Consider the following 19,869-nt stretch of genomic DNA (forward strand, 5'->3'; position numbering starts at 1 on the left):
CTCTATACTAGCTCTATACTATGCTGTATCTCTATACCATACTAGCTCTATACTATGTTATATGTCTATACTATCAGGTATCACATGACAGTTTGCCAGCTTTAACCCACTGGAAAGAGTCAAAGGCTTCAGCCCAGTATCAGCAGCTACACTGCCTGGTCAAAGTAAGAGAGGATAGGAAGCTGTCCCATCCTTTCCAATCAAAATGCAGTCACTCATATGAATAGTCCTCTTTTCCCTAGTTCCAGTTTCATATACACCTTCAAGCTAAGCTGTCATGTGGTGGCAGAATCAGGGTCACAGATTGAAAACCAGAAGCAACCTAGCCCAACGGCTAGGTTCAACAGACAGAGAATGAAACTGAGGCAAAGGGAAGGGAAGGGACTGGCCCAAGGTCACACATGAGATTTTAGCTCTAAGGCTGGAAGGGACCTCAGAGGCCATAGAGCCTAACCTCCCTTATTTTTCAGATGAAAAAACTTGAGGCCTAGGGGGAGAAGGGACTGGTCCAAGGTCACATAGTCAATAAGCATTTATTAAAGGGGGAGTGAATGACAGGCTGATTCCTGGAAGAGATAGTCTATAAACAGGGCTTTAAAAGATGAGTAAGAATCCCATGTGTGAAGAGAAGGGAGGTGAATCTCATTTAGAGCAGGACACAGGACTTGTTTAGGAAGCAGGGAGTGATCCAGGCTGGTTTGGATGAGTAAGGAGTATTAGAAGAAAAATCTGAAACAAAGGATGGCACCTGCTTGCAGAAGGCCTTGAATGACAAGCAAAGGAGTTTGAACTTAGTCAGCAGGTATTGATTAAGTACGGAGTTGCGTGCTTCCTACCGGGAGAGACAACATGCAAACAGAGGTATGTGCATACAAGAGTTATACCTGAGTAGCTGGCAAGTGATCTCTCAGTGGAAAGGTGCCAGCAGGTCAGGCCAGGGATTGGGAGGAGGGAGGAGGCGAGTAAAGGTGAGATTTAAGCTAAGTCTTGAAAGATCCTAGAGAACCCAAGGGGCAGAGATGAGGAAGGAGAGTATTACAAGGCATAGGGGACACCCAGTCAGGAAGGAGATGGTGTGTGCGTGTGACAAACAGTGACGAGGCCAGGGTCACTGGGTCACAGAGAATATGGATGGAATTAAAGTTCAAGAAGATTGCAAAGGTAGGAGGGGCCAGGTTGGGAAGAGCTTTAAAAACCAACCCTAGGACTTTATATTTGATCCTGGAGATAAAAGGGAGCCATTGGACTTTAGTGAGGGGAGAAGGTGACATGGTCAGACCTGCATTTTAAGAAAATCACTTCAGCAGCTGAGTAGAAGATGGATTGCAGTGGGGAGAGATATGAGGCAAGGATCCAGGCCTGAGATGATTCCAGCATTAACCAGGGTACCACTGTGAATGGAGAGAAAGGGACCTTTCCATGATGTGTGGGTGGAAATCACAGGACTTGTTAACAGATTAGATATGGGGGGGGGGGTTGAGAGCTAGTGAGGAGTCAAGGACAAAACTGAGGTTTTGAGCCTGGGTGGAAAATTAAGAAGTTTGGACACATTGAGTTTGAGTTTTCTATAGGCAGGATATCCAGGCAGTTAGGTGGCACTGCAGTGGATAGAGCACCAGGCCTGGAATCAGGGAGACTCATCTCTGTGTGTTCAAATCTGGCCTCAGACACTTATTAGCTGTGTGACCCTGGGCAAGTCACTGCACCCTGTTTGCCTCAGTTTCCTCATCTGTAAAATGAGCTAGAGAAGGAAATGGCAAACCAAGCCAGTATCTTTGCTGAGAAAACCCCAAATGGGGTCACAAAGAGTCGGATAGGACTAAACAACAACATCAACAATAAGATATCCAGTTTGAGATGTCCAATAAACAATCGGTGATGTGAGGACTGAGATATTAGGTCTGGATATATAGGTCTAGGAATCAAGTATATAGCAATGATGATTGAAATAGGGGAGCTGCTGAAATCACCGAGGGAGAAGATAAGAGGGCCCAGGACAGGGTCCTGTGGGACCCCCATGGTTAGTGGGCATGACCTGAGTAAAGCCCCAGCTAAGGAGAATGAGAAGGAGCAGCCAGACTGGTCAGAGAAGTAGAAGAGGGTAGGTTATGAAAACCTAGAGAAGAAAAAGAATCCAGGAGAAGGCAACTGACACAGACTGCAGAGAAACTGAGGAGTAGTGCCCAGGGAAGGCCATTAGGTTTGGGGATGAAGAGATTATTGGTGATGTTGGAGAGAGCAGGTTCAGTTGAATAATGAGGTTGGAAGGCAGATTTCAGAGGGCTTAGGAAAGAATGAGAGGAGAGAAAGGAGAGGCACATAGTGTAGATAACTTTCTGAAACCAAAAAGGAGAGGAAACTAGGATGATAGCTAGGAGGAGGTGGGGGTGCGGACTGAGGGTTTTAAAGGGGAGAAGAGACATGGGAACCCAGATCTAGAGCTGAAAGGAAGCTCAGAGTCCAGTGAGCGCAACACTCACATTTTACAAAGGAGGAAGCTGAGGCCCAGGGAAGTTCTGTAAATTGCCCATGGTTCCACAGAGAATCTTAGATTTAGAACTGCAATGGTCCTTTGAGATCAATACACTCTTTTTACAGATCACAAAATCATAGATTTAAAGTTAGAAGGGACCTCAGAGACCATCTAATCCAAACCCTGTCCCTCCCCTTATTTTAAAGATCATAGCTTCATAGATTTGGAACTAGAGAGGTTCTGAGAGGCTGTTGCATCTAACAGTCTATTTTTACAGATTATGGATTTAAAGCTAGAAGAGATATTGAAGGTCACTGAGTCCAACCCCTTCACTTTACAGAAAAAGAAACTGAGGCCCAGGGAGATGAAATGACTTGCCCAAGATCATACTGTACCTTTGGGCTCTACTCACATACTTCTGGTCATAGAACCACAACCAAGCTGCTCTCTTTTTCTGAGCCTCAGTTTCCTCAGTGGTAAAATGAGATCAGTAACATTTGTACTGTGTACTTCACAGGGCTGGAATGCAGAAAGAATTTTGCATAATTGCAAAGCACCATGTAATTCTCAAGTATTGTCATTTAAGATGACTTTCTGGGAATAGTAATTATCTATTGATGGACAAATCAACATTCTAGATTAGAAGTACTTGAATTCTGCAGTAGATGGGGGAGGAAATGGCCCAGAATCGGGGGGGGGGGGGGAAGGGGCAAATGTATTTATGGACCATCAAGGGTCTACTTGGACATAAGTGCCTATAGATATTCTGGAATTTACCCTCCACTTCAAGCGGTAAATTGTGTTTCATATTTTAAGGTCACATGCCAAGGGAAGGCCATCAGTGAACTACGGAAGAAACGAGAGGAGGAAAGGAAAAAAAATGGTAACAGTAAAAGGGAACAGGGAGTGGACCTCTGATTTCATTGCTATAGGGAACTTGGCCTTAAGAAGACTCCCATTCATTCCGGGATGAGAAAACTCCCACTTTCCCTGCTAGTGGGCTGTTTTCTGCAACTTCGAGCCTTAGAAAGTTGCTTCAGGCACGCACAGTGTGAGACTTTTGTTCCTGGGCAGGTGGCCAGCGGGCGTCCAAGGTGGGACTTGAACTCAGGTTGCTCCAGCTCCGAGGCTGGCCAGCCCGCTCGGCTTTGGTCCCCTCCGCCCTCCATTCTGCCTGTTCGTTAGAAAGTAGCTGGCCTTAGATAGCACACTTTCACAAAAGCCATCTCTGCTGAAGTTCTGGCTCGACCCAAGATAAAGAACTAAGGGATGGTGGAGTAGGAGGTATCAGTCTTATTCTGGTCAGTCCTAGGGGGTGGAACCAGGAGTAATGGGGGAGCTGTCCGGGGAAACAGATAAAGACCCAATTTTAACAGAGGCTGCCTAGCAAACAGTGTTGCTCCCAGCCTGCCTGGAGAAGTATCAGTTTTGAATATTTTCTAGTATGAGGTATCTCGGATAAAAAAAAACTCACCCCACCGGATGCAGATTACAACTCATTTGTAAATTCTATCCCTAGAGAGGCGCAGAGTGGAGGACTTGAACCCAGAACTTCCTGACTCCAAGACACCTCCTCTTTCCCCTCCCTTCTTCCTCCTCGTATACCGCCACTGTCAGCACCGCCGCTGCCACTCACCACCAGCCCCCTCCTATTTCACTGCTACAATTCCCCGGGGAAGACGCGCCATGAAATCAAAACTGCAAACAGGGAGAGCGGGAACGAGCAGCAGCAACAACGGCCGAAAAAGTCAGCGGCTCCTTTCTCGCACCGGCACCGGGAGAGAAGGCTTGAGGGCCCAGGCCCCGGCAAAGGCACCCCCAATGAATGCTGATACCACCTCCCCGGCGGCCGCGACTCCTACCAGCTCTGGGCGTGCAGCCGGCCCAGGCATGCAGGCGACCGGGAAGCGCAAATCCTATAAACGCTTCCTGAAGGCCAAGGACCCTTCCCAGAACCGCAAGGTAACCGATTATTTAGCAGTCCGGCGGAGCACTCGGAAGAATCGAGGAGAGCTGCGTGCCGAGGCCCGCATCAGGCTCAATGAGCTGATTAAGAGCGGTAAGGAGGAGGGCATGCGAGTCGGGATCTTTGACGGGAAAGGCCGCGGAGTGATCACCACCAGGCCCTTCCGACGGGGCGACTACGTAGTGGAGTATCACGGGGACCTGATCAACTTGGCGGATGCCAAGAAACGGGAAGCCCGCTATGCAGAGGACCCCGACACCGGCTGCTACATGTACTATTTCCATTACCTGAGCAAAGGCTATTGCGTGGATGCCACCAAAGAAACTGGCCGCCTGGGGCGTCTCATCAACCACAGCAAAAGTGGCAATTGCCAGACCAAGTTGCATCCTATTGACGGTGTTCCTCATCTCATCGTGATCGCCACCCGGGACATCGAGGTAGGCGAAGAGCTGCTCTATGACTATGGGGACAGAAGCAAGGCCTCCCTAGAGGCCTACCCCTGGCTCAAATACTAGGGGCAGCTGGTCCCAAGGAGTAACCTAGCTGCAGGCCTCCCCGGATAAAGGAGTCCAGTGAACCCACCCTGTCTAAGCCACTGACCCCAGCTTCACTGGACGGAAATGCCCAGAACACTCACCCTGCCTACTAATTCGGACTTTATTGGACTGACTTGCCCTGGAAACCCACCCTGGCCAAAAGAGCGATTTCGAACCCACCCTGCCTACTAATTCGGACTTTCTTGGACTGAGCTGCCCTAGAAACCCACCCTACCTACTGACTTGGACTTTCTTGGACTGAGCTGCCCTGGAAACCTACCCTGCCTGGCTTAAGGTATTCGTTTGGATTTAACGAAACAGACCTGCCCTGGAAGCCCACCCTGGCTGTTAACACTGATTGGAACTTAACTGGACAAAGGCCCCTTGAAGAGAATTAATTTCTGGGTTAGTTTTTCTTTTCTTTTCTTTTTCGAGGTGGGAAAGGTGGAGGTTCCACCTAATCTTTGTGGATTACTTCTGATGTTTTTAAATCTGTTGAAATGCCTTTTCATTTTACGAGGTTGTTTTTTTTTTTTTAATCTGCTGTAGGTTCCCAGGCAGGCTTGCACAGGTGGCCTTCGGTTACCCAAACTTTTTCTATTTCTGGTTGTTTTGTGCGTTTCCCAGGGCTGCAGGGCACTACCGTAACCTGGTGAAGTCAGTTCGGTTTGTCTTAAGCCTCGGGGTCTCCCCTTACCGGAACTTGCTCTCAGATCTCTCCCCCAGGAGCAGGTGTCTGAGATGCACCGTGGGAGGAGAAGGGAAGGGGCCAGGGCGGGAAGGGGGGGCGGGAAGGGGTGTGGGGGAGGGGATCTGGGGGAGACCAAGGCCTTCAGCTAAGTAGCCTCCGCCACCTACAGGTGAGATCCTCGGGTCCCAACCAGTGGCTTTGAGGAGTGAGCTTGCTTAAAGGATCCTGCTTTGCGTGGCACGTTAGAGGTGGGGACACAGCATGGCTGCACGTCTGTACTTGGAGTCAGCTTAAAGGCCTAGCCAAGTCACTTTACCTCGGTGAGCCTCAGTTTCCCCATCTGTGAAATGCAAATAATAATACACTCCCTATCCCACCGGGTAAACTTTGTAAAACTTACAATGCTAAAAAAAAATCAGAGATGGGATGATTATAGTCTCTCTTGAGAAATAGAAAAAAATTATTATTTAATAATGCATATGCAGCTTTAAGGTTTACAAAAGTACTTTTCATCTATTGTCTCATTTGATTCTCACTACAACCCTGGGAGCTAGGTACTATTACCATCCACATTTTACAGATAAGGGAAGTGAGGCAGAGAAAGGCTAAAGAACTTGCCAAGTGGCATCTAGGTCTTTCTGATATACTACCAATCTATTTACTATGCCAGGTTCTGGGGCGCCGTCCAGGAATTCCTCCCACTGCTTTTACTATGCCTCCTCATGGCCCCAGCAGCCTCTTGCTGGACTAACCGCCACTCAGTTCTTTCCCCATTTCCCTCCTCTCAATGTGTTTACCTCCTTCTCCCTTTGCCTTCCATATTACCAACTTTACCTGGGGGAACCTTTCCCAGCTACCCCTTAGGAATGCTAGTGGTCATTCCTCTGGTTGAAAACTAAATAGGGCAGTCCAGAAATAAATTGTGCCTTTGCAGTGGAAAGTCCCAGAGACTCCACTAATCCTTGTCCTACTCCTCAGGGGAGGAAGAGTCAGTATTTTTTAGTTTGAGAGAAATCTTTATGTGGCTACCATTTTCAGAAACCAAGTTGGCATTTGTCCTGATTGCCAGTACATTGGGGGATGTTCAAAAACCTTGGGTAAATATGTGTCATTGCTGAATAATATGCCAAGCCCTATAGGAACTTTCATCTGTTTCTAAGTGAGTCATCCCATTTGCTTTAGGACCCTTTGAAGGGGTTGGAAGGGATGAGGTATGCAAAGCCAGAATGACAATCTGTTGGGATGGGGAGGGGGGAGGGGGGAGGGTTCCACCTTTAACTGCTGCAATATAGTTGGGCAGAAATTATTGCCTTCTTCACTTAACTCCAATCGCCTAAAAAAAAAACATTGCCTTCCCTTGCTTTTTTCCCAGTTGTGTATCAGTGCCCACAATAAATAATTAATTAATAAAAGAATAAAATGCCCATAATTCAAAGCTCTGCTGTGGTTTGTCTGAAACTAATGACTTTTACCCAAGGTTCTCTTGGTGGAAATGGCCCTGCGCAGAGTCAGTGTGTGCAACAGACTGAGTCCCAGGCATCTTGGGCTGCCCAAAGAGAGACGTAAATATTCATCCAGCAATAAGTCCTCTGCCCTCTGCCCTCTGCACTCAGACCCCACCTGGAGCCCTATTCTCAGTTCTGAGCAGGTTCTAAGAAGGCTGTTGGTAAGTTGGAGACTGTCCGTAGGGCAACCAGGAGGGCCTTGGGTCCATGTCACATACTGAGGGGTTGGAAAAAAAAAGTGGGGATCATCAGATCCCAGATTTAGCCAGAGAGAAGAGAAGGCCCAGGGCCCTATCTATGAGGCCCTACTGCCTCTCTTGGGGGAAGTTGGCACACAGATGAGAGGCAATATAGCCTGGTGGTTAGTGTACTGCAACTGGAGTCAGGAAGACACATTGGGAGAAGTAGCCATGCTCTCACCAGGATGGGAAGCCATGCTGAGTAGAAGCAAAGATGTCCCAGGGATCTCTGGGAGAAAGAGAGGACAACTAGGAAGAGCCGATGCAGAGGGCCTGCCGCATGGGTGAGGACTTCTGTAAGTAGTTACTATGAGCCTCACAGCAGGTGCCTCTGTGGAGAGGAAGGTAGCATTACAAGGCAAGGGACTATTGCCTTCTGACTGTCTATGGACTTCAATAGGGAAGTCCTTGCTCTATTTTTTTTTTTTACATTCACAAAAAAAGTGTAATTTTATTTAATCAGTTTTCATATTCTAGATCAGGGTGGGGAACCTGCAGCCTGGAGGCCACATGTGGCCTTCTAGATCCTTGGGTGCAGCCTTTTGACTGATCTAAGTTTTATAGAACAAATCCTTTTATTTGTTTATTTTATTTATTTATTAATCCTTTTATTATTTATTAAATTATTATATTTATCAACTCCTGTGTCCAATGGCCTTGGCAGGAAGATTGCTTCTGAACTTAGCTCGAACCATTCCACTATTTCCATGAACCACAGTAACTTTCCCCATATCACTCTTGTTCTATTGGGTTTCCCACCAGGAGTCATTGGGTTGTTTTGTGCTTTGTATTCATAAGCACATCTCTTTCCTAAACAGAATTCAGTTTCATCCCAAGCACAGACTCCTTCAATTTTCAGAAGAGTAGTATATTCCCTCTGGTTTTGTAGGCCTCCCTTCTAGCCAGCAAAAATGGCCTTAGACTACAGCCTTCCAGACATTTTGCTTTTCTAGAAATACTGGTTCTAGCCAGCCTCCCAGGCTCCACGATGGAGGAAAGAGTCCTTGCTCTATTTTTGACTTGTATTAAATAAAATCTCTCCTATGCTTATAGCCTGCTATTAATATGACTTTGGCAAGGGACCTGAATTTCCCTCAGGGAGAACTAGAAATGAGTCAAATTCGAATTTTCCAGGAGATGGGGGGTGGGGAGTGGGGTGGGGAGCACAAACCAAAGAGTACGATCGTTGAGAAGCCCTGAAGATTAGAAATCAGAGTAATGAGCTACAAATTACACACACGTAGAGAGTATGAATGTCCCCTTGGCATCTCCTTGGTGGGGAGTAAATGAATAGCCTGGGTAAACTGACAATAAATGAATGAATGAATGAATGAATGACACTTTTATTAAATGCTTACTACATGTGAAACTCTGTACTAAATGCTGGGGATAAAAATAGAAAAGACAGACAATACCTGCTGTCAGGGAACGCACAATTTAATGGGGAGGAGGAGAGAGACCAGACATATAGAAGGTTTGATGTTCAGGTCACATGGAAATGTTGCATGGTCCTTAGGGGGCAGAGGCAGAGCAGACAGGAATGCCTCTTTTTTAATGGCATTCCCACTGATAAAATATCAGTTTCTGATGTTGAACCCTTTGGCAAGGCCAAGGACTTTGGGGAGAAGAACTTTCCTCAGTAGATGTGGCTATAACACCTGTAGGAGCAGGGGCCAGGCTGCATCTCTATAGGGGTTGCCTTCCCAGGATGATGGCTGTGGGCACTGGGTTAGAAGCATCACCACATCGAGGCCTTCGGGGTTCTGGGTCCCTGGGCTGTCTCCATCAGGGTCCGAGGGGAGAGGGTGGTCAAGGTGGTGGCGGTGGTTTGACCTGCTGGGCACATTTTGCCTCCTGTCTCTTCTCAGTGTGCCTGGCTGCTTCAGCTAGGCTGGCCCACCTCACCTGTGAATGGTACTTGGTTAGTAGTTGACGGGGACGGCTGGACCCTTCTTCCCCAGGTGATGGCTGTGACATCTGGACTGGAAGCAGGAGCAATGGAGGGTCTGGAGTGGCCCTGCTACTCTCGGGGTTCTTTGTGCTCATCTGCCTCTTGGTGGCCCTTGGTCAGCATTTGATGCTGGTGGTGACAAGGAAAGTGGACTCCTCCTTGATGATGGCTGTGGGGGCTGGGCTGGAAACAGGTCCAGTGGTTGAGGGACACTGTTATTCCCACTGTTATTCTCTTGGGCTCAGGGTCCTAGACTGAGTCTGGGGGGAGGTGGTGATCAACGTGGCCGTGGTGGTTTGAGTAACCTGGCACATGCCGCTTCCCATCTCTCCCTCAAGGCACACTGCTTCTTCAGTTGTTGTTTGTCCTTCATTTTCAAAGAGGACCAGTGACATCACAGGGAAATGCCTTGACTTGCACATGAATTACATTTGAGTGAGGCAGAGCTGCACAAAGTCGTCAGCCTCGCTATCTCTTCCAGAGTCATCGAAGTCCAGTGGCAGAACAAAAGTCAGGATTACCGGTGATGGCTGAGGATGCAGTGGGTGACCTTGGAGTCTTCCATGTCTGACCAAGCTCTAAGCGCTCCACAGCATCTGCTTCAGCCACCTTCATGGCCGTTGGAACAATTGTTCTCATCCGCCCATGCTGCTGGGGGACGTCCTCACACACAACAGTTGCCCTTAGACGCAGGCCTATAAAGGGAGCAAACAAATCTGATGGGGATGTCAGAGAACCAGGGTGAACTGAACTGAGTACACATATATATAGGATCCTAGCTCTGGGACCTACTACCTAAGCCCTGGAGATAACAAGAGGTAAAAAACAGTCTGCCCTCAAGGGGCTTACAATCTGATGAGATGGACAACCAAACACATTTGTGCAAACAAGCTATAGACAGGATAAATAGGAAATAATTAAGAAATAACTAAGGAAAACACTGGAATTAAGAGTGTTTGGGAAAGGCTTCTGATAGAAAGGTGGGATTTTGATGAGGGCTTGAAGGAAGCCAGGGAAGCCAGTAGGCAAACATGAGGAGGAGGAGGAGGGAGAGGAGAAAGAAGACCTACCATAGGGGACAGTCAGAGAAAATGCCCAGAGACGAGACAAGTTCTTGGAATAGGAGAGTAGCCAAGGTCCTGAGAATCCTAAGTGAAACCTATGGTCCTAAATCTATGGGAACAGCAAGGAACTTCACTATTCTCCACAGGAGACCAGGACCTTGCCCTCCTCCACTCCTCTAAGTTATGTGAACCAGGGAGGTTTGATGGCAAAGCAGGTTGATTCTAACCATCCCAAGTACAAAATTCCTTTTGGAGACAGCCCCAGACCTTAGGATAGTACTCTAAGTCCAGAGCACTCTGTAGGAGAGAGTGAGGCCCACAGGAAAAAAAGGCGGGGTCATTTCTCTATCCCATTCAAAGATTTCCCAGCCACCAAAACCCTCTCATTTCACAGAGGAGGAAACGGAGGCTAGAATGACTTGCCCTGAGGGACCCTGGCCACTATACCTATATATTATATATATATTATATATACACACACACACATATATATATATATACACATACATACATACATACATACATACACACACACACACACACACACACACACACACACACTATACCTTGCCCTATACTTGGAATGGTCTTTCTCCTCTCCCTCCTCTTCCTCCTCATGTCTGCCTACTGGCTTCCCTGGCTTCCTTTAAGCCCTCATCAAAATCCCACCTTCTATCAGAAGCCTTTCCCAACCACTCTTTTTTTTTTTTTTTTTAGTGAGGCAGTTGGGATTAAGTGACTTGCCCAGAGTCACACAGCTAGTGAATTTTTATGTGTCTGAGGCCGGATTTTGAATTCAGGTCCTCCTGACTCCAGACCAGGTGCTCTATCCACTGCACCCCCTAGTTGCCCCTCCCAACCACTCCTAATTCCAGTGTTTTCCCTCTCAATTATTGCCTATTTATCCTGTCTATAGCTTGTTTGTGCAAATGTGTTTGCTTGTTGTCTCCCTCATTAGACTGTCAACCCCTTGAGGGTAGGGACTGTCTTATGCCTTTTGTTAAGCAGGGCTTAGCATGTAACTGGCACATGCCAGTCTTAGGTGCTTGGGTCATAGAGCTAGGATCCTATGTGTGACCTTGGGTGAGTCATTTCCCCTCTGTTGGACTCAGTTTCCTCCTCTGTAAAAAAAGGGGGGGTTGGACTCCATGGCCTCTGAGTCCTTTCCTATGTGTCACCTAGCCTCTCCTTTCCCCTCCCAGGGCCTTAATTTTCCCCTCTGTAAAATGAGAGAGTTGAGCTCCATGGCCTCTGAGGGCCCTTGCAGCTGGAAGTCTGTGACCCTACATGAGGCCAGGTTCTCTGCCTCCAAATCCAGCCATTTTCCAAGCTCTCCAATATAGCGTTGGGATGATGCAGAGGCTGATAGCTGTGTCAACTTTTGCTGCCTCTGTTTCCTTCTAATTCTGAGGACATCATGTTTGGCGAGCCTGGCTCAAAATGGCTGACTGCTGGGAAAGAGGCCAAATACGAGTCTTTGGCAGAAGTGAAAGATTACAAAGGTCATTTGGGTGCTGATATCTTCCACCTCCCTTTTTGTGACCCCTTCATCCTAACCCCCAGACATCTGATGCCCTCACACTGCCTTCTAGATGGCTCCCCCCTGCAGCCATCTCCCCTCCAAGGGCCTTGTGCTTCAAAACTTACTCTTACCCTCTCCCTTGTCCCCCTTCTCCCAGGTGGGGGAGCAAGAACATGACTGCAAGACACCGAGGTTCTGAAATCCACAAAAAATTATTTCTGAATTCAGCTTTTTTATAATGTGATTAGTGCCCTGTCTGGTCATTACCAGTAGGATTTGGGGACTGTTTCTTTGCTGTAACCAAGGGACCATTCCCAAAATCCTGGGTTTACATTTTGTTGTTGTTTCCAGTCATATCCAACTCTTGGTGACCCCATTTGGGGTTTTTCTGGCAAAGATAGATTCAATAGATCATGATATGACACATAGGATCCCAGATATAGGGCTGGAGGGGACCTCAGACGCCATGTGGTCTAACCCCATCATTTTATAGAAAAGGAAACTGAGGCCCAGAGACCTTAAATACTTAGCCAAAGATTACAAAGGTTATGAGCGACAGAGTTGGAATTCAAATGACTCACCAAGGGGCAGCTAGGTGGCACAGTGAATAGAGCACCGGCCCTGAAGTCAGGAGGACCTGAGTTCAAATCCAGCCTCAGACCAAACAACTTGACACTTACTAGCTGTGTGACCCTGGGCAAGTCACTTAATCCCAGTTGCCTAAAAATTTTTTAAAAATTTAATTTAATTTAAAAAAAAATAAAAACAAATAACTCACCAAGCCCAGTGGCTCCCAAGGTTGTATCCTAGACTAAATCTTTTTGGAATCTCTATCTGAACACAGGAAGATAAAGAAAACCAAAAATCAGATTACTATCCCATTCTGTAACATCGAAGCCCAGGCAAGGATAATCTTTGGGCCATTGGAATGAGTAAGACGTACTCCATGTTGCCTCGAAGACGTCCACAAAGATATAGGTAGTTCTCAAGGTTCTGACTCTGCTACTCACTAGCTAGCTAGGAAACCTTGGGGATGGCTCCTTCATCAGTTGCCCCATTTATCCAGTGAGTGGTGTTTAGGCCCCCTAAGTCCTTCAAGCTTGTCTCCTGCCTTCCTATAGAAGAATAGCATTTGCCTTTTGCCTGCTCTCTTCAGAGTGGTCCTTCCATGTCTTTCTATCTCCTGCTTTCTTTTGGCATAGATTTTGGCCTTCTGTCCTTTCTCTGATCTTGATTTCTAAGTGCTTTACAGGACCCCCAACATCCCCAGTCATGTGCGTGCATTGTATGTATACCTCCCTTGTCCAGGCCTGGTTCCATGACCTGGAGCTGACATGACCTGGTCGGACCATTGGCAGACAGATGATGGCTCCTCATTCCACTGAAAACCATCAACTCTAGGGTGTTAATGCTTGGGTTAGGTTCTCCCTCTTAAAATGCAAGTTTCTCTGGGAGGGATCATACATTGAAGTGATCTTGGCTTGAATCAGATCTAGCATCAGAAGGAAGCTTAGAGACCATCTCATTTAATCCTTCAAGTCACTTCGATTTCCTGAGCTTCAGTTTCCTCATCTGTAAAATGAAGGGGTCGGACTAGACCAGGGGTGGAGAACCCGTGGCCTCGAGGCCACGTGTGGCCCTCTAAGTCCTCAAATGCAGCCCTTTGACTGAACCCAAACTTCATAGAACAGATCCCCTTAATAAAAGAATTTGTTCTGTAAAACTTGGACTCAAGTCAAAAGGCCTCACCCAAGGACCCAGAAGACCATGTGTGGCCTTGAGGCCACAGGTTCCCCACCCCTGGACTAGAGGATCTCGGAGGGCCCTTTCAGTTCTAAATCCATTAACCTATGCTCCATGAGAATTAAAACCCAGATCCTCTAAACCCAAATGTTGTTGTTGTGCAGTCATTTCAGTCATGTCAGACTTTTTATGACCCTATTTGGGGGTTTTCTTGGCAAAGATACTGGAGTGGTTTGCCATTTCCTTCTCCAGCTCATTTTACAGATGAGGAAACTGAGGCAAACAGGGTTAAGTGACTTGCCCAGGGTCACACAACTAATATGTACCTGAGGCTGGATTTGAACTCAGGTCTTCCTGATTCCAAGCCCAATGCTCTATTTCACTGTACCACCTAGCTGCCCTAAATCTAAATGTAGCTAGCTCTTTTTCCATCACTTGGTCTCCCTTTGGGAAAGAGCACAGGATAGGATTTTTATTTTATTTTTTTGGTTGGGGGTGGTGCTGGGGGGAATAAGGACAGCAGAATAGGGGAAAGAGGGAGGTACTGGGCAGCACAGAATGTGGGTATGATCAGAGTGGGGATTGAAGGTACTAAAAAGAAATTCCCAGGTTACTGAAAGAATAAACCTCCTTCTTTATTTACCATTTTGCCCTATCAAAGGCACAATTACTCAACCCCCAACTCATAGGTATTTAATAATACAATGTTTTATGATGGCTGTGTCAAAGATACACCATTTAAAAGGCAGGTAAGAATGTGTAATAATGCCTCCAAACCACCAGATGTCACTATAAGACCATTGATTAATTTGGCGGGGTTTTGTTTTTTTTGTTGTTGTTGTTGTTGTTTTTTGTTTGTTTGTTTGTTTGTTTTGTTTTTTTTTAAATTCCCAATTTCCTATCAGGGAAGCACAGCAACTGTTATGGAAAGTGACTGATTTCTAACCCTGTGTAGTACTTTTTTGCAAAAGTACAAATAGCACGATCAATCAGAATGAATATCTATGAACAATTTCGTGTACATATTACATGAAAAAGACAATGGATATTAAAACATCTGTGAAGATTTGGAGAAACAAAATCTTGGACTGCGAGGAGCAAAGTTCTGCTCTCTACCGTCTTCCATTTTTTTTTCAACCTGACCTATGATTTAATTAGTTTAGGAGACAGCTGGTGGGGCAGTGGATAGAAAACTAGCTCTGGAGCAGGGGATGAGGAACCTTCGGCCTCGAGGCCACATGTGGCCTTCTAGGTCCTTGGGTGCGGCCTTTTGACTGTGTCCAAGTTTTACAGAACAAATCCTTTTATTAAGGGGATTTGTTCTGTGAAGTTTGGGTTCTGTCACAGGGCCGCACTTGAGGACCTAGAGGGCCACAGGTGGCCTCAAGGACGAAGGTTTCCCACCCCTGCAGAATTAAGAAGACCTGAGTCAAATCCTTCTTCCTAGCTGTGTAACCCTAGCCAGGTCATTGTTTGCCTCAGTTTCCTCAACTGTAAAATGAAAATAATAATAAATGAAAATAATAATAATAATAATAATAGCACCTACCTCCCAGGGCTGTTGTGAGGATGAAACGAGATTATTATTTGTAAAATGCCTAGCATGGTGCCTGGCACATAGTAGGTGCTAAATAAATGTTTATTCCCTTTCCCTTCTGCATAGGGAGCTCCTAAGGAGGAAATCTCTCTGCCATTGAAAATCAGCCATTTCTTTGACACTGTACCTCTGACACATCCCAGTGGTTTGACTCTGGGTGAGTAAGTCATCTCTCAATGCCCCAGGCAGCACTTTTAACTGCAGAGCCAGGAGACAATGGGTGTTTCCTCCCTGGGAGTTTGTTTGTGTCCCAGACCTATCAGTTCTCTGGTGTCAGGAATTCTCAGCCAAGGAAACTCCTTCCAATGCAGGCCTGCAACTATTCTGTCATTTACAGTCTGAGAGAGCTGCCTGGGGAGACTGAGGTGAGTTGTCCAGAGTCACTCAGCCTGTCTGTGTCAGAAGTAGGACTGGAACTTGAACCTCCCTGACTGGCCAGCTCTCTACCCATTCTACCACACTGCCTCTCATTTAAATTCTATAGTATTATCATAGAATATAAATGATATCATGAATCATTATAACATATAATGTATAAACTATATAAAGAATCCTAATATGTGATGTATAATGTAAAATACATAATCATAATATAAATGTAGTATAATATTTTGACCAGATTTGTGATTTTATTGGTAAGAAGAGCTCCCAGATGAGGTAACTCCCTCTCTCAATGCAGATTGGGCACTCGCTCTGCAACTAATAATCTTGGAGAGTTTCTTGGGTCACTGAAAAGTGAAATGACCCGCCCAGGGTCACACAGTATGTATTAAAGGCAGAACTTGAACCCAGGGTTTTTTGACTCTAAGGTCAGGTATCTATCCACTAGGCTACACTGTCTCTCTTTTACACATTTAACAAAGGATTATTGATAGATTGTTGATCAATTCCAGCAATCTGACAACTTCAAAATTCAAGATGAAATCTGTGGCCTGGCATAAAACCTAAGTCCAAAATACAAGAAAGGCGACTTCTCTTAGATTTTAACATTCAAAACTTAAAGTATGGGAGGGGTGCTCAGAAAGGGTTATGTCCCAGTGCCAATCACTTGAGCTTTCTTTGAAGAATCTGTGGGGATGCTGCTGGCTTGGAAGCTTTTCAATCAAATCTGGTTTCTCTCACTTAGATCTACAGCAAATCACAACCTCCCTGGACCTCAGTTTTCTCATCTGTAAAATGAGATTAGATAGCCTCTAGCTCCAAGTCTATTATCCAACGAACTCCCCTCCAGTTACATTTCCTTTGCCTAGTCAAGGCAAAATTCTAATGGTACAATGCCCAGAACTCCCCACTCCAGAGCAACCCTACATCTAAGGCAGGAGTGTTTGCAGCTATTCATTATTATTGTTTATTATTCTTTTTTATTACATCTCTTTGTTTTTAAGGAGTATTAATTTACTTAGGAGTCAATGCTAGGAGTAAAAGCAGTGTAGACAGCATTGGAGAATTCGAGTCCGTTTCATGGGGAGCCTACCTCATTTTGCCCAGGACACATGACTAGCAGAGTGTCCTTTGGTTTTGAACCCATTTGTTAGAAACAATAAATTAGATACACATACTCAGACACCTTCTATTGGACACGATAAAGTTTCTGTACTTTAGTTGAACCCAATGAACCCAAGGAAAGGATAAGTAACAATAGTTAAATACACAGAAGACAAGGTCTGTAGCTTTAACATAAGAGGATTATCTCTTAGTTGGCATTAATTCAAGGAGCAAGGAGATTTCTATACTTTTTTTCCCTTGCAATAAACTCAAAATACTTATTTAAAAAAAAAAAAAGACTTACGAGCTGTGTGACCCTGGGCAAGTCACTTAACCCCAACTGCCTAAGCAAAAAATAAATAAATAAATAAATAATAAAAAAGAAATAAAGAAAGAAACAGCACAGGCAAACTACACAAATCTGGAGCATAGTGGGAAATTTACATATGTATGCAAGTGCACTCAGACAACAACGGTTAATTCAGACGGTCCCCAGTAGGGAAAAAACAAGTGAGGGAAAAAAAAAAGTTCTCTAAAAAAAAAAATCACATTTTCTTCATATAAAATTCTGGGGAAATCTGTAGGATTCTGGAAGGTACTATAAATTTGTCTTTGGAAGTTTTGAGAGGAAAAACACATTGATTTTATATATATAGATGTGTATGTACGTGTGTATGTACGTATGTATGTATATATATGTGTGTATATATAAAATAAATTATATCAATCCCAGATGAAGGCCCCATATATAGCCATCAGGTGGCGCTGATAAGCAATTGCTTCGGAGTCCCATTCGTCTGCTGGTAGTTTGCGCATGCCCTGTTAAATCTAAAGAGCTAACTTGCGATCTCCATGGTAACGAGGCCCAGGAGAGTTACTGACCCCCTATCCCTTTCTCTGCAAGGTCGGCCTCCTCCTTTCCTAGGAAGGTGGTTTCCAGAAATTTTTAATGGAGCACTCTTTATTAAAAAGGGCACCCCCTAAAATATATGTACTTTTATTTATAAATTATACTTGTGTATTATTGCACTAATATATATAATTATATATATAATATATAATATAATTGCACTATAAAATACATAAACTAGACATTTTAAAGGATGATATAGGTGAAATAAGCAATATTTTAAACATAATTATTTTATGGTACAAGAACTCAGCTCTCACTGAAATCATGAATACTGATTATTTTTAATGACTAATTAACGATAATTTAGAATGGTTAATTACCTACTGTGTTATATTGATAACGGTAATTATTAATAATTTTAGGGAGCTTCTTTGAGTGTGCTTCATTGTTTTTGAAAATCTCACTTTGACACTGCAATCCAATGAAATCACAAATCCAGCCAAAATATTAGCATAATACATTTAATACAATATATCATATTGTATTTTATGATGATATTATAACATATAATGAGAGGCACATAACAAATCATGGCATAATGGATAGAAAGCTGGCCTCAGGCTCAGGAAGACCAGAGTTCAAGTCCTGCACCTGCTAGCTATGTGCCCCTGGCCAAGTCACCTAGTCTCTCAGTGCACCAGGCACATCTCTAATTTCAAACCAGATTTCACAGCCTACTTCTAAAGTCAGTTTATTTTTGATACTTAGTTTTAATGGCTATAGCTGTAAAGGAAACCTCACAAAGACCCACAGATCCAAACAGAAAAAGTGACCTGCATTTACTAAATCATGATCCTCATTTTATCCACCAATAATGTAAAGTTCTTGTTGGCAACTGGCTAATAATTTGTCTTCACTGACATCAAGCAGTTGTTTTTACAAATTAATTAGAAGGATTTTTATAAATGGCCTAGAGGGAGGCCATATGACCCAGCAAGATGAAGGACTAGAATTCTCTCTAATCCTCATGACCTGTCAAACCTCTCCAAAATAGTAATTGTATGGGAGAGATAAAGCAGTTTCAGCTATCTCCATGGTCTAGTACAGCAAGAACCTCATGGAGGTAAAAACCTGACATCTACTAATCCCTACCCCCTAACATACTCAGTGCCCCCTCCCCCACTGCCTACCACACTCTGGCTGAGCTGCACAAGCTAACCGGGGGCTTTCAACAGAATTCCATTCAGCTCTTACCCCATCCTCCTAATGCCTCGGAAAACCAAAAGGTAGAAATTTGCCCAGGCTGGGACACATGTGGCAGCTCTCTGTGCTACAATAATACTCAGCTACAGAACTGAGGAACAGAGGAAACCGAGTCAGGATGTCAGAGTGTCCATGGAACCACTAGGCTTGCTGAAAGCAAAGAGCCCGGTATTTAGCTGGGATCAGTTCAGTCCCCTCAGAAGACATTTAAGAGGGAGACTCAGGCCATTGCCCATTGTGGGAGGTGACTGAAATATCTTTGAGGTCCAGCCCCCAGGGAAACTGGCATCAAAAAGGAAGGAACTAGAAAGTAAGGACAATAGAAGACTGAAGATCTCAGAAGGAAGGAAACTCAATGAAACACCTTGACTATAAGCAGATAACCCAATAGGGAAGATATTAAGAAACAAAGGGAATAGGGCCTCCAGAATCAACTGAGTCCAGACATCTATGCATTAATATTGCAACACAAAGTCTGCACCATCAGAAAGGAAAAGGAATAAACACCTGATGAGGGGAGAGACCCTATGGATTCTCAAGAGACCATGGGACCACAACAGGATATTCCCAAATGTCTTTAAAGAGAAATAAGAGGGGCAGCTAGGTGGCACAGTGGATAGGGCACAGGCCCTGGAGTCAGGGTTACCTGAGTTCAAATCTGGCCTCAGACCAAACACTTGACACTTACTAGCTGTGTGACCCTGGGCAAGTCACTTAACCCCAATTGCCAAAAAAAGAGAGAGAGAGAGAGAGAGAGAGAGAGAAATAAAAGGGGCAGCTAGGTGGCACAGTGGATAAGAGCACTGGCCCTGGAGTCAGGGGGACCTGAGTTCAAATCTGGCCTCAGACACATAACACTCATTAGCTTTGTGACCCTGGGCAAGTCACTTAACTCCATTGCCTAGCAAGAGAGGGAGAGGGAGAGAGAGAGAGGGAGAGAGAGAGAGAGAGAGAGAGAGAGAGAGAGAGAGAGAGAGAGAG

At 45.1% G+C, this 19,869-nt stretch overlaps 1 pseudogene; it reads left to right on the top strand.

Moving 5' to 3' along the window:
- Positions 1–3,442: 3,442 nt before the first annotated feature.
- Positions 3,443–4,954, top strand: LOC114025647 (annotated as a pseudogene).
- Positions 4,955–19,869: the final 14,915 nt, after the last annotated feature.

Source organism: Vombatus ursinus, unplaced genomic scaffold (assembly GCF_900497805.2).
Source record: "Vombatus ursinus unplaced genomic scaffold, bare-nosed wombat genome assembly UNPS02004677.1, whole genome shotgun sequence".
In the NCBI taxonomy this organism is placed as follows: Eukaryota; Metazoa; Chordata; class Mammalia; order Diprotodontia; family Vombatidae; genus Vombatus; species Vombatus ursinus.